General features: G+C 38.1%; 1 protein-coding gene across 5 annotated transcripts in view; it reads right to left on the reverse strand.

Moving 5' to 3' along the window:
• Positions 1–15,858, reverse strand: part of NOL4 (nucleolar protein 4) — a gene marked incomplete at both ends in the record, with an annotated part of 321,302 nt that overhangs the window by 212,732 nt on the left and 92,712 nt on the right. The window lies entirely within an intron of this gene.

Here is a 15,858-nt window from a genome sequence, read left to right on the forward strand (position 1 = left end):
ATTTCTTTTTACACTTACTCATAGCACAATCAAATTTTGGCTCATTTCATCTCTACATTTTAAAATTTAGACTCTGTGAGAGGCAACGGACTTTAGATTCTGCATACTGATAATTTCTCCATTATTGCTTTAAAACGTTTTAAGAGAATAAAAGTTAAAATCATGGATATACTGCAGCCATCAATTATCGTCTCCACAAAAAAAAAAAAAAAAAAAAAAAAAAAAAAAAAAAAAAATGACACACTTGGGAATGAGCTTGGGCCACATAGATGATTTATTGTAATTCAACTTTTATAATTTATGTCTACAATATCTCATATTGCCAGAGCAGTATTTCCTATACTTTCTACAAAACTTTATGTTCAGAAGGACGATCTTCACTTAGGGAGTAACTGATACTCCTGTTGTGATGATTTGCTTAATCTTAACATTTCAATAGAAGTGTTTCTATCACTAAAGCAAAATAACTCTGCAGTGTAAAATGGATAGATTTTAAGCCTCTTTGTATGAGCTGTACCAACTCAGACTAAGAAATCTGATGCAGACGTTTAGGTTTCTTCCAATATTCTATCACCGACACAAAAAAAGACAGTGAAAAAAACTGAGTTATAGATTAGATGTAAATGTGTGACATAGTTTCTAAGGTATATGTTTAGCTGTTGAAAACACTGATTTATTTCAAGATAGTGTATGGAAAAGAAATTAAGTAGCCAATATATCACTGAGAGAAAGTCTCTGCTGATTCCTTTACTCGTGAGGTCCTTTCTTTTGTTATACCATGCCACAGTAGGAGCAAAGGACTGAAGAAGAAACATATACTGAAATCTAACACTACAAAGCTCATAAAATCTGAGCTTGACACTACTGTCAGTTTGCTTAACTCAGGGTACCCATCACCTCTTAAAAGAAAGAATGGAACAGCTCTCTAATGAGTCCTCAGACCTGTTCAACAAGAGGGAGACCATACTAGTAAAGAGGGAAACCAACCACTCAGTGCTAGGAAAATCATGGCTATTGGAAAAGAATGTACAACCACTAATTTACTAAGTTATCATGATCTCTAATACTAATCTAAATATATTTTCTCATATCCACAGATAAGCGTTGTCTTCAATTTTTACCAAGGAAATTTCTCTTTACAACACATGGAATCTAATCTAAAAATGTGAAAACAATCAAATTGAGTTGTAGAGACCTATGCCAAAAATATATCTATGAAATACTACTCAGAGACCACTGAGTCAGAGGATCAGGTACTTTGCTGTGAGATTGTATTACCCAGTAACATCAGAAGCTATATCCATAAAGTCTTAAACAGCATGGCTGCCCAAACATGAGCTAAACAAGGAATACACCAGTGAACACAGCAAACAAAATGGAGTAACAACCAGGAGGCCTATTCTCTATAAAAAGGTAACCAAGGAAAGTCAAGAGAGAAAGGTTGTTGTCCCCAGGGAAGCACAAGGACCCCTGAAACATATATACTAATAATATTATATGAACACAGCCTATATATTTAAGGTTAAATATGTATATATGCATACATGCATGCATGCAATAACAGTTAATGAAAAGAGGCCATGGGTTTCAGAGACAATGGGTGGGGTATATGAGAGGGTTCAGATGAAAGAAATGAGAGGGAGAATGGTGTAATAAAATTATAACCTCAAAAATATACACAAGAAAAAGAAAAAATAAATAAAAACCCAAAGATAAGAAAGAAGCGTATGTTAAACACTATTGTGAATTAGCCAGATACAAGTAAGTAAAATTCAACACTAAGATTGAACCTAAATCCCTAACTTTCAAAATGTACTTAAAGCTAAGATGTATAGATTGTGAACTATCTGCTTCAAAATACAGGTATATTATGAAAGAAATGAGAAGAACAGGTTGAAAGCATTTGCCAAACTAGGTCGATTTGTTCCTGAGTCAGGTAAAGGAAAAACATACATCTAAAATTTGCTTTCACTCTATTTCCTGATCAGCTTCTTTCTAGATACGCATTCACACAAGAATTTGCCTCCTTTTTTTTTTTTTAAACTTTTACAGAGAAACTTAATACAAGCACTTAATATGTGCTTGGTAGCTATTTCATTCTTGCTAAAAATCAACTTGAAATCTATTTGACAACAGCTCAACATAAAACAAAAGCCTGTGATGCATGCTGCATCTGATATATGGAATTTTAACTCTTGTTAGCCTTCGGGAGTACTGGAGTTAACAGCAGGATTTCAGAGGATTTTCCAGTTGCTCTTGCTTTGCTCGGACACACAGCCCACAGCAGCAGAAGGTGCAGGACATACGGCTCCATGGAAGGCTGTTCACATATGCTATTTTATTTGTTAAACACCCATAAACATTACTCATTTTCAGTTTCTTCAAAACTAAGGCTCCCAGGACTGTCAACAGTGAGAACACCAAAAAAGAGAAAGAAGAGTCCCCCACAGTCATTTCATCATGGAAACAATACCTTAGTTTAAGTAAAAGCCTTCATTAAAAACTGTGGTGCTGGGGTAAGAGAGTACCATGTGTATGGGGTACAGAGCCAGGAAGAAAATCTCAACCAGGAAGGTAGAAACAGAAATGGCAGTTTACATTACAGACTATATGTTACCAGTATTCCCCAGAGCCAGGCAGCGGAGCTTAGAGGGAGAGAGAAGAATCATACTCTCAGTTTGGAACTGGACCCCAGCAGGCTACCGTCACACTCCAGCATTACCTTAGTATTAGCTCAACGCTGAACACTTAGCTGTAATCAGCTTAAAATAATATAACTATGACATGCCTGTTGCAAGCTGCCCAGCAACTACAAAACAAAGCAAACAAAACAAAATAAACAAAAACAGTCCCGGACTACAAAAATGACCAAGGCATAAATGAAGATGGCTTGTGAGTAAGATACTCTGTACTATGTAAAAGTCTGGAAGAAATGAACAAATCTACAATAAATCCTTATTCATAAAGAATTATCCTAAATAGGAATGGATTAAATTTTCCAATAAAAATTCAAAGGGCTGAATGGGTGCACTGAAAGAATGACAAATCCACACGTATCATCAATCCATGATAGATTTGTATTAAATACAGAACTCATACAGACTAAAGGTGATTATGTTTAAAACTAGGCAAATGACAAGCAAAATGAGATGAGTGGCACCATGTGCATCAGACACAACAGAATGGTCACCAAAAGTAAAAATCAGTATCACATTATAAAGGAAATAATGATCAAAAGAATACAATATTGTAAATGAATGCACACTGAACACTGCACCTAAAATATAAAGCAAGTACTCATCTAATGAAAGAGCATGGCAGACAGCAGTAGAACCATCCATTTTACTGATTAATGCATGGTTCTAGCATCCTATGGGTCCATCCATAGAAGTACAAGTCACCCATTCAAAATGGCAAGATATTTATATATTAGATGCATAGATATTCCCAGACATTTCAAATCTCCTATGCAAATGGGGAGTGGATGGTGCATGTCTTTGATGCCAGCCCTAGAGAGAAGATGAAGGCTTCTTCCTTATCTCTATGAACTCAGGACTGGCTTGGTCTACATAGCTAGTCTCATGTCAGCCAAAGCAACATAATAAAACCTGACTCAAAACATCAAATAACCAAAAAATAAATTCTTTGAAAATCATTGTTATACTGAGCTATTCCATGGAATAATAACAGGAAAGATGTCTGCATGGGTTTGGATCAAACACAAGTTTAAAATAAATGCTTTTCACCTACTGTTGTTCAATCTATGGATGTAAACTTCGCATAAGTGGAGGGATAACTATGAAACAACAATGGAGGAGTTCAGTGTCTTCCTTTCAGCTATGAACAAAGGAAAGAAGCAGCAGACGTGAGTGACACTTTAGTTTGAAGAGTGGTTACAAGCAGGCCATTGCACCACCATGACAAAAGAATGTACATCCCTCTCAAGCACACACAACAGCTGCCTGGAGAGAACACATATTATGGACACAAAACAAGATTGAAACCTACAAAGCTATATTGTTTGAAAATGCCGATGTAAAATTAGACTTTATCAACGGGAGGGACTGATGAGATCGCTCGCTCAGTGGTTAATTGGTATTGAAACAGTTCATTTCTCAGCACCTACAACAGACAGCTGGCGACCGCCTGCACTCTGGATGCAAAGGAACCAATGCCTTCTCGTTGCCTCCACAAGCACACACGCAACAAAAGCATGCACACGTGGACAAAAGTAAAAGATCTCTTCTGCAAAGAAAAAAACATATCTGTAGGAAAAACGCTGGAAAGCACATGAGCTCGTGGAAATTAGGCAACACGTTCTTAAGAAATGAACAAGAAGATTAGCTTGAAAGGTAGAATACTTTGAAATGATTGAAATGAAAGAACAAATCATATTGTTGGGATGCAAGACAAGCAGCTCTAATGGGAAAATGCTAGTAACAAGCATCTACATAATGATGAGAAAGAAAAGATTTCAAAACAACAAAAAAAAAATCTAGGGAAAACTGGTTCTAATGCTTTGATCCAATCAAGAATCTGCATGTCCAAATACTAAAGGTCCTTGTCCCCAGTTGCATTTTGATCAATCAATAATGATGACAGCAGCCAGTGGTTGTGAAACAGGAAATAGAGGGGGATCTGTAGAATTGTAAGGGTAGGACATGGGGCAGGGTGGGAGGGGTCAGGGGATCACCAGGATGTGGTGGGAAATGGAAGAGGAGAAAGTGAACAAGCCACATAGGAATTTGGCTAAGTGGTCACTGGCCACTTCCTTGATTATGCAATGAAAACCCTAGGTGATCGTATGTCCACCAGAACACCCCTACGAGAATGCTGAAACAATCACTTGGATTGAAGAGAATGAGCACAGTCAAGAGGCAACAGAAATAACTACCAAGTAGAAAGTTAAGAAAGCAAAATGGTGTCTGTCAGGTTACCCACGGCATGAAGTTTATGTGTACACAGAACTGTAGCTCCACCAAGATGGAATTAAAAAGCAAGCTCAGGGCAAAAATAAGACAAGAGATAGCATTTTTAAAAACTTGCATTTCTACATGTAGTAAACCACCTTCCATTTTATAAATATAATTGAAACAGAGACAAAATAAAATAAATGAGTGCGCAGAACAGGGCGCGGCCCATCCACCACACGGATCAGCAGCACCTAAAGCTTTAAAGACTGGTGAGTAGGAGACCAGGGCAGCCAGGGAGCAGAGAGATTTCTGTGGAGTGAGCACTGTAAGCGCACCCCCAGCCCTGCCTGATCCAGGGACCAGGAACAGAACTTTGGAACTTCTGTTTCCACCCGGCGACTCTGAGGCATAGAAAAGGGCTCAGCCCACCTGCCACCTAGACCAGTGAAGACCCAGGGACACAGACCAGATACAAGGGAAAGGCGAGAACATATCACTGACAACAAAATGGCAAGAGGAAAGCGAAAGAGTATATCCCAAGAAAACCAAGACAACCTGGCAACTCCAGAAGCCAGCTCTCCCACAACAGCAAACATAGGAATGCCAAACACTATAGATAAAGAAGATGCAGACCTGAAATCATACATCAAGATGCTGATAGAAATACTTAAATAAGAACAGGAGGAAAAGCAAAAAGATTCAGAAGCTTTTAAAGAGGAAACAAGAAAAACACTCAAAGAACTAGAGGAAAACAGAACCAAAGAGATGAAGGAATGGAAGAGGGAATTTAAATGAAAATTGACACAATAAAGAAAACACTAAAAGATATAACCCTAGAGGTAGAACACCTAAAAAAGAAATCAAGAGTCACAGAAGCAAGCATTTCCAATAGATTAAAAGAGATGGAAGAGAGAATCTCGGGGGCAGAAGACAACATTGTAAACATAGAAAAAACAGCCAGGGAAGATGCAAAGAACAAAAAGCTCCTAACCCAAAATGTCCAGGATATCCAGGACACAATGGGAAGACCGAACCTAAGGATAATAGGAATAGAAGAGGGAGAAGAGTATCAACTAAGAGGCACAGTAAATATCTTCAACAAAATCGTAGAAAAAAACTTCCCTACCCTCAAGAATGAGCATAAAAGATGCCTTCAGAACTCCAAATAGGTTGGACCAGAAAAGAAATACCTCCCGACACATAATAGTCAAAACACCAAGTGCCCAAAGCAAAGAAAGAATACTAAAAGCAGTAAGGAAAAAAGGTCAGGTAACATATAAAGGCAGGCCAATCAGAATCATACCCGATTTCTCAACAGAGACTATGAAAGCTAGAAGAGCCTGGACAGACATCATGCAGACCCTAAGAGAGCACAAGTGCCAGCCCAAGCTGCTATACCCAGCAAAACTATCAATCACCATCAATGGAGAGATGAAGATATTTCAAGACAAATCAAAATTTACACAATATCTGACCACAAACCCAGTACTACAACGAATTATAGGTGGAAAACCCAATACAATGAGGGAAAACACAACCTAGTAAAAACAAAACAAAAAAAAAAAAAAAAAAAAAAAAAAAAACTCCTAAACAAGAAAACTAAAAGAAGAAAAAGACACAGACACAACTCAACCCAAAAAAGCAATAATGGCAGGAAACAGAAACAACTATTCCTTGATATCTATTAATATAAATGGACTCAACTCCCCAATAAAGAGACATAGGCTATCAGACTGGATACATAAACAAAATCCAGCCTTTTGCTGCATACAGGAAACTCATCTCAGAGACAAAGGCAGACACTATTTCAGAGTAAAAGGGTGGGAAAAAACTTCCAAGCAAACAGCCCCAAGAAGCAAGCTGGAGTGGCTATTCTAATATCGAATAAAGTAAATTAACAACCAAAAGTTATCAAAAAAGATAAGGAAGGACACTTTTTACTCATTACCGGGGAAATCTGTCAGGAGGAACTCTCAATCCTTAACATATATGCTCCAAATAAAAAATCACCCACATTCATAAAAGAAACCCTACTAAAGCTCAAAAAATACATTTCACCCCATACAATAATAGTGGGAGACTTTAATACCCCACTCTCACCAATGGACAGATCATGAAAACAGAAACTGAACAAGGACAATGCAAAGCTAGTAGAGGCTTTGAACCAACTAAAATTAATAGATATATACAGAACATATCATCCTAAAGTAAAAGAATACACCTTCTTCTCAGCACCCCATGGCACCTTCTCAAAAATTGACCACATAATTGGACACAGAACGAGCCTCAATCGATATAAGAAGATTGAAATACTCCCATGCATCCTCTCAGATCACCATGGTCTTCAGCTGGTCTTTAACAACAACAAAGACTAAAACAACCCACATACACATGGAAACTCAACAATGCTCTGTTAAACGATAGTGGGGTCAAAAAAGAAATAAAGAAAGAAATTAAGGACTTTCTAGAATTCAACGAAAACAAAAACACAACATACCCAAAGTTATAGGATGCAATGAAAGCAGTACTGAGAGGAAAATTCATACTTCTGATTGCTTCCAAAAAGAAACTGGAGGGAGCATACATCAGCAACTTGACAGCACAGCTAAAAGCCCTAGAACAAAAGGAAGCAGATATACCCAAGAAGAGTACACGGCAAGAAATAATCAAAATTAGGGCAGAAATAGACCAAATAGAAACAAAAAGAACCATTGAAAAAATCAACAAAACCAAGAGTTGGTTCTTTGAGAAAATCAACAAGATTGATAAACCCATAGCCAGACTAACTAGAGGGCAAAGAGAGAGTATCCAAATTAACAAAATCAGAAAGGAAAGTGGCGACATAACAACTGAAACTGAGGAAATTCAAGAAATCATCAGATCCTGCTACAAAAACTTATACTCCACAAAATTGGAAAATCTGGAGGAAATGGATGAATTCCTAGACAGATACAAGATCCCTTCGTTAAACCAGGACCAAGTAAACCATCTAAATAACCATATAACACCTAAAGAAATAGAAGAAGTCATCAAAAGCCTCCCAACCAAAAAAAAGTCCAGGTCAGGACGGGTTCAGTGCAGAATTTTATAAGACATTTATTGAGGATATAACACCAATACTCTCCAAACTATTCCAAAAGATAGAATCAGATTGAATGCTACCTAATTCATTTTTTGCGGCTACAATAACCCTAGTACCTAAACCACACAAAGACCCTACAAGGAAAAAGAACTTCAGACCAATCTCACTTATGAACATTGATGCAAAAATACTCAACAAAATACTTGCAAACCGAATCCAAGAACATATCAAAACGATCATTCATCATGACCAAGTAGGCTTCAACCCTGGGATGCAGGGATGGTTTAATATAAGGAAATCCATCAATGCAATCCACCATATAAACAAACTCAAAGGACAAAACCACATGGTCATCTCACTAGATGCTGAGAAAGCATTTCACAAAATTCAACACCCCTTCATATTAAAAGTCCTGGAAAGAACAGGAATCCAAGGTCCATAAGTAAACATAATAAAAGCAATATACAGCAAACCAACAGCCAACATCAAACTTAATGGTGGGAAACTTGAAGCAATCCCACTAAAATCAGGGACTCGACAAGGCTGCCCATTCTCCCCCTACCTATTCAACATAGTACTGTAAGTCCCGGCTCGAGCAATTAGACAGCAAAAGGAGATCAAGGGGATACAAATCGGAAAGGAAGAGATAAAAACATCAGTCTTTGCCAATGACATGATAGTATACATAAGTGACCCCAAAAATTCCACCAGAGAACTCCTACAGATGATAAACAAGTTCAGCAAAGTGGCTGGATACAAAATTAACTCAAACAAATCAGTAGCCTTCCTATACTCAAAGGACAAACATGTGGAGAAAGAAATTAGGGAAAAGGTACCCTTCACAATCATCACAAAAACTATGAAATACCTTGGTGTGACTCTAACTAAGCAAGTGAAGGACCTGTACGACAGGAACTTCAAAACTCTAAAGAAGGAAATTGAGGACGATCTCAGAAAATGGAAAGATCTCCCTTGCACATGGATTGGAAAGATCAACATTTAAAAAATGGCCATCCTACCAAAAGCAATCTACAGATTCAATGCAATCCCCATCAAAATTCCATCACAGTTCTTCATAGAATTGGAAAGATCAATGTGCAATTTCATGTGGAACAACAAAAGACCCAGAATAGCGAAATCCATCCTCAACAACAAGAAAACATCTGCGGGAATCACTATACCTGACCTCAAGCTATATTACAAGGCAATTGTGCTGAAAACTGCATGGTACTGGTACAGAAATAGGCATATGGATCAATGGAATAGAATAGAAGATTCAGAAATGAGCCCTCATGTATATGGTCACCTGATTTTTGACAAAGGAGACGTAAACATTCAATGGAAAAAAGACAGCCTATTCAACAAATGGTGCTGGTACAACTGGCACTCAGGATGCAAAAGAATGAAAATAGACCCTTTCTTATCTTCTTGTACAAAGCTCAACTGTAAGTGGATCAAGGATCTCCACATTAAACCAGATACACTGAAACTATTAGATGAGAAAGTAGGAAAAACTTTAGAACATATAGGCACAGGAGAAAATTTCCTGAACAAAACACCAATGGCTCAAGCTCTAAGGTCAAAGATTAACAAATGGGACTTAATGAGATTGCAAAGTTTCTGTAAGTCGAAGGACATTGTCAAGAAAACAAAATGGCCGCCAACAGAATGGAAAAAGATATTTACCAACTCCACATCAGATAGAGGCCTAGTATCTAAAGTATACAAAGAACTCAAAAAGCTAAACACGAGAGAATCAAATAACCCTATTAAAAAATGGGGTACAGAACTAAACAAAACGTTCTCAGTTGAGGAATATCGAATGGCTGAGAAATATCTGAAGAAGTGCTCGACATCCTGAGCCATCAGGGAAATGCAAATCAAAACCACCCTGAGATTCCACCTCACACCAGTCAGATTGGCCAAGATCCAAAACTCAGATGACAATAGATGCTGGCGAGGTTCCGGAGAAAGAGGAACACTTCTCCACTGTTGGTGGGGTTGCAAACTAATGCAACCACTCTGGAAATCAGTCTGGTGATACCTCAGAGAATTGGACATAATACTACCTGAAGACCCAGCTATTCCAATTCTGGGCATGTACCCCAGAGACACCTTAGTATACAACAAAGATATATGCACCACAATGTTCATAGCAGCTCTATTTATAATAGCCAGAAGCTGGAAAGAACCCAGATGCCCTTCATAAGATGAATGGATACAAAAATTGTGGTACATTTACACAATGGAATACTACTCAGCCACCAGAAACAATGACTTGACCAAATTCTTAAGAAAATGGCTGCATCTAGAGAATATCATTCTGACATAACCCAGTCACAAAAGAACAGACATAATATGCAGTCACTGATAGTGGGATGCTAATCCCCAGAGGCTCGCACTGCCCCAGAAACAGTTCACAGACTGTAGGTAGTCCAAGAAATAAAGAAAACAAAACAAAACAAAAAAATCTTTACAGTACAAGAAAACTTTGACTATTTTCCTGTTACATTTTGTTTAGCATGTACTTTGTGCTCATTGTAACTATTGGGTTTTCAATGCATACAGTCAAACCTTTAAAAAGATCAAGTACTGACTATTCATATAGATTTATGTAAAAATTATTTTAAAATCTGAAAAAAAAGTACTGACCAAAATGTATTGTATAATTTTACGCAAAAAATGCTTGAAATCTGTACATTTATCTTTGTTTTGTAAAATAAAGATGTTAAAAAAATAAATAAATGATAAACTTTACATGGGTTTTAAAGTCCAGGCTTGAGGAGAAGTCTCAGTGTAGACCAGATCTCATTGAACTCGTGACAACACTGCCTTTGACTCCCGGCCACTGAGCATAGAAGCATTGGCTGTTATATACAGCTTAATAACAACAGATAATAGAAATTAAAAATTCCAATAAATGGAGTGCTCTCCTATGATCATGACTGAAAGGATATTTAATATTGTTAAAGTGTCCTTAACACTCAAAATGATCTACAGTTTTAATGTAATTCCTATAAAACCTCAGTGGTACTCATTAAATCATAAAAATTAATAAAAAAACATGTATTTGTATGGAACCACAGAGACTATTGAAATGTCACTGCAGTTGAGCAAGAAGTGAATCTCAATGTAGAAGCTATTTAATTTCAACCTATCCTCCATGGTTACAGCAATCAAAACTGCCTAACAGTGATATGAAAATACAAATCGATCAAAGGAACAGAATATCCTGAACATGAATCCATGGAGTTACAATAAATGTGTCCTGTAAAAATCTCCCAAGAACACACATGATACACATGAGGAAAAGATCATTGCAATAAATAAGAAGTATAAAATCAAACACGGAGATACAGGAAAAAAAATTAGAGCACTCGTATTAAAATATCAAGTCAACAGAATAGAAGGCTTAGATGACCTGAGATTTTTGAAACGCCGAGAGGGAAAAGAGATTAATGTCTTGACAATGAGTGATGGTTTTCTAGGTCTGATCTCAAAATCAAAATCAAAGCAATGAGAAATGGGACTGCAACAGGTTTTTAAAAGAATTGTCAAAGAAGAAAAAACATGAATACACTGAGGAGGCGGCAGGTTGGGGAGTGGAGTCCCTTAAGGGAACAAGATCTCGCCTCTGCACCTGTAATTTACATGTCTTCTTTCCACATGATCAACTTAATTAATCAGGGACAGAAAAGGTGAAGCTACATTGAAACCCATTTTTTCTAAGTCAGAATGGGCACTGTTCAAGATGAAGAACCATGTCTGTTATCCCCACACTCAGGAAGCTGAGGAGAGAATTTCTTTGAAATCAGAATAATAAAAAAAATGGATTCCAAGCAAGCCTGCTTATAACATGAGATTTTGTTTCAATACAGAAAGGGCAAAAGTAACAAAAGAAAAAGAAAGGGTGGGAGGGAGGAGGTGAAAGAAAGAAACAAGACAATAAACGTTGTTAAGATGAAAGTCACAAGGAACAAACTATGAGTACTACTAAGGGTGTCCGCAGAAACGTTCATCCGTGGAGCAGAAATGAGGATTACCGTATGATCCAGCACTGCGGTAAATAACTGAAAGCCTCAATGTCACCGTAGCACGGAGACCCTTGCACATGCATATTTACTGAAGCACCATTCCGTAAGGCCAACATAAGTAGCCAAACTGGTGTGAGAGCAGATGAATGGATAAAGAGAACACCATGCCTGGAAGAGGAGGAGAAACGGGACGTTGTTTGCAGGAAACTTGTAGACAAAATGCACTCAGACAAATATGTGTGTCTTTCTATATGAATTAGCTAGGTATACATGCATATATAATGTGCATTTGCATTTGTACATATACATGGTATGTAAACAAAAGAGGGGCTGGTTGGGAAAGGAACATATTGAACTGGAGAAAGAGATAATGTGCTGAGAGAGAATCCAACATAAGTTTTTCTCTAGTTTCATGTATTTTAATGTAATTTGATAAACTCATGTCATTGTGTGTATGACATAGAAGCAGGAAACGGATTATTTGGGGGCAACAGAGGGTCCAGCAGGAAGAAGAAGGTAAAAGAGAGGAGGCCATTAGGTATGAATATGGTTTGTGTGTGTGCGAATGCATGCACATGTGTGTGCATGTGTGTATACATATATGTAAAATTGCCATACAAAAATACACTATTTTGTACATCATTTCAAAATGATATTAAGTTTTAAAGAAAACAAGGAGAATAAATGATGATTTTAGTCTAAGATGTAAAGTTAATGCATAAGCTGAAATAGAGATAAAATTGTAAGCATAGGGTATTGCTGTACAGAGCAGCAAGCAGAACTCAGAAAACCACAAATTCTATACTTAGTATAGTACCACATTGACCCAAGTACACCAGCGACTACACAAGCCATAAAAAACAACAATCAGATTGTCACGCATGTGGGAAGAAGCGCCTGTTTGTCTGCAGCACTAATGACCACACCAAGAGCTTCAGGCGTGGTAGCCAAGTACTCTTCCACTGAGCCATATCAGTGATGAAGACGTAACATGGCATGTGGGAAGAAGTGGCTTTAAGAGACTGTGCCAGAGAGCAATAAAAACTTCATATAATTTCTATTTACAATTAATAACACAAAAAATCACAACTATTCACAAATCGTACCCAGAATTTCCTTGTAAAACGTTGCCTTCAGAGGTCAAATCTCTGTCATTCTTTCCCATCGAACCTTATTCACCATAGGTGAAGAATGCATTATATAAAATACCCTTGTGAAATTCATTTCTCCAACTTTGAGAATAAACCACCTACTGTGTATATAATGGGATGGTGCAGCTATGGAAAGATTTCTTCCTAAAAACAAACATGAATGAAGGGAAATAGAATTGAAATGAGGATAAAAATTCAAATTCTGTCCTTATTTGTGAAGTCACACACAGTGACATACAGAAAGTCTTGTCTAAAGAAGAAAGACCTCAGCTCTGGGAAACATTGCTCATTGAATAAGACTCAGGTCTTTTATGTTACATGTCATGTGGGTTACATTTCATAAAAGGGACTTCAGACTAAAAGTGCCTACAGTTCTCATGTTTGACAAAGTGAAATTTTAAATGGTGATTGACATATGTCCCCAGATATGTCATCCTTCTAGATGTTACCAAAGGGAAATGCTGTGAGTAGAAGGTGTGTGCACCACTGTGATTCCACGGAAGTCTTTAAGGTTGCGGAAGGCATTACACATGCCAATATAAAGGTATTTCTCAGGTAAGACATAGTTGCTCTGCATCTATCTATTGGATAGAAAATCACTGCAATTATTATCTAATAGTGCTAAATATGGTTCTAAAACCTAATGTGATTAAACAGGTTAAAGTATTTGAATCACCTATTGGTCATTACTTGATTAATTTTGATGAGGTCTCAACATGTAGGGTCTGCTCAGGAAAAAGTACAGACATACCCACAGTTAGTTAAGCCAAACTGCCAGTGAAAGTGTGGTCAGCTGGGACCTTAAATTTAGCTTCAGTGTTCTTTCAGGATGGCTATGCTATGCTGAATCTATATGTTAGAAAAATCTGTACTAATGGTCAACTGACTTTTTGTATCATTGTGATATGTCTAATATCAAAACAAGGATGCCGGTCACATTCCCTAGCAACTCAAGGCCACTGCTGCTGACCTGTGGCGAGATCACATTTTGTTCCTCTTGGCCCCACAGCACTACTGGTTTGGCTTCCCCTGCCTTGTCACTGTTACATTTCTTCATTTTGTCACCTTTATTTTTATTTGTGTGTGTGTGTGTGTGTGTGTGTGCGCGCGCGCGCGCGCGCACGCGCTTTGTGTAGACCTGTGCCCACAGAGGACAAACAAAGGCTTTAGATCTACTGAAGCCGGAATTACAGATGGTTGTGAGTCACCTGACTCATATTGCCTGGAAGAGCAGCAAGCCCTATTAACCCTTGAGCCATTTTTCCATGAAGTGGAAACTTCCAGTTTCTTTGGTAAATTAGTTATGTCAAATGATATTTTTTCTGGGCACATGGGTGAAAAGATGTCTTGATAAAGCAGACACATAGAAAAAAAATGTTTTCCTGAAGCAGACACAGGTGAGAGGATGTTGCACTATAGCAGACATCTGAAAGGACCTGTGGTGATAAAGTGTAAATGTGACCCACAAACAGAGGAAGAAGAGCACCGAGCATTGGCTTGGTTTGCTCAACTTCACTACTCTTGGCTAATGGCATGTGTATATTGGTTCACCTTACATAGTCTTCTTAAGCTCAGCTTGTGGTAACGCTGCCATTGAGAGAAACTTGCCCAAGAACTGTTTTGAGATTCCTGCAGCAGCTTGCAGTTTCCACAGTCTTGCTTCAGGCTGGTTGGGGAACCTAGTTCAAGATTCATCTAATGGTATGGCTCTGGCAGAGCCTCTAAGGAGCCACACTGTTAGTTCAATCACCCAGGGACTGAAACACCAACCAATGAGTTCGCATGGAGAGACCCATTGCCACAGGTGCATATGCAGCAGAGGACAGCATTCTCTGGCATCAATGAGGAGAGGCCTTTGATCCAGCAAAGGCTGGTTTTCCTAGTGTAGGAGAATACCAAGGTGCTGAGGTGGGAGAGGGTGGTTGGGAGAGGGAGCACCTCCATGGAGGCAATGGGAAGGGGAGGGGAGATGGGATTGAGGGAAAGGGATAACATCTGAAATGTAAATGCAGAGAATATCCAATTTAAAAAAAGTTGGAAAAAAAAGATTGAACTAACAGCTAATGGTTCGAACCTGGTGTCTACTTGCAGAAGTGACTGGACTACAGCTACCATTTCTTACTTGATATCTGTCTGCCGAGAGGACTGGTCAGCAGCTGCTAAGTCATCTTTGGTGTTTGCCACAGGACTGAACTGCTGCCAAAGACTTTCAAGCTTGTCCTCAAAGAACTATTGCCGAACAAATCCCATATCCTAATAACTTTTCTCCTCCATTATCTATGCTGGGTGGTAGGTTAGAGGTGAGGTTGAACGCTTACTAAAAGTAGGTTACAAAAAAAAATTATCACTACATCTCCAGACTTTGAGTGTTAGATAAAAATAAAATTGCTAGACAAAACATAAGAAGTCCAACTCGTTTGACATGGAAGAATACGAGTTTAGGTCTGAAAGCGATTGGTGTTTCAAGTTTCTAACAAAATGTTTGGTCAGGCATATTCAGGAATATGAGAACAACACAAGTGTGCATCAAGACTTGCAGAAGTAATGTGGGCATGTCTGTAGGCAACATGAAGCTTCCACAGTAATCCGAACCAATGTTTTCCACCTTTAGAGCTAACATTTTGCACTATAAATTGACAAAACCATATATGCATGGCATATTATTTATTTCCAGTCTT

The sequence above is a fragment of the Micromys minutus genome (genome assembly GCF_963924665.1).
Source record: "Micromys minutus genome assembly, chromosome: 8".
NCBI lineage: Eukaryota > Metazoa > Chordata > Mammalia > Rodentia > Muridae > Micromys > Micromys minutus.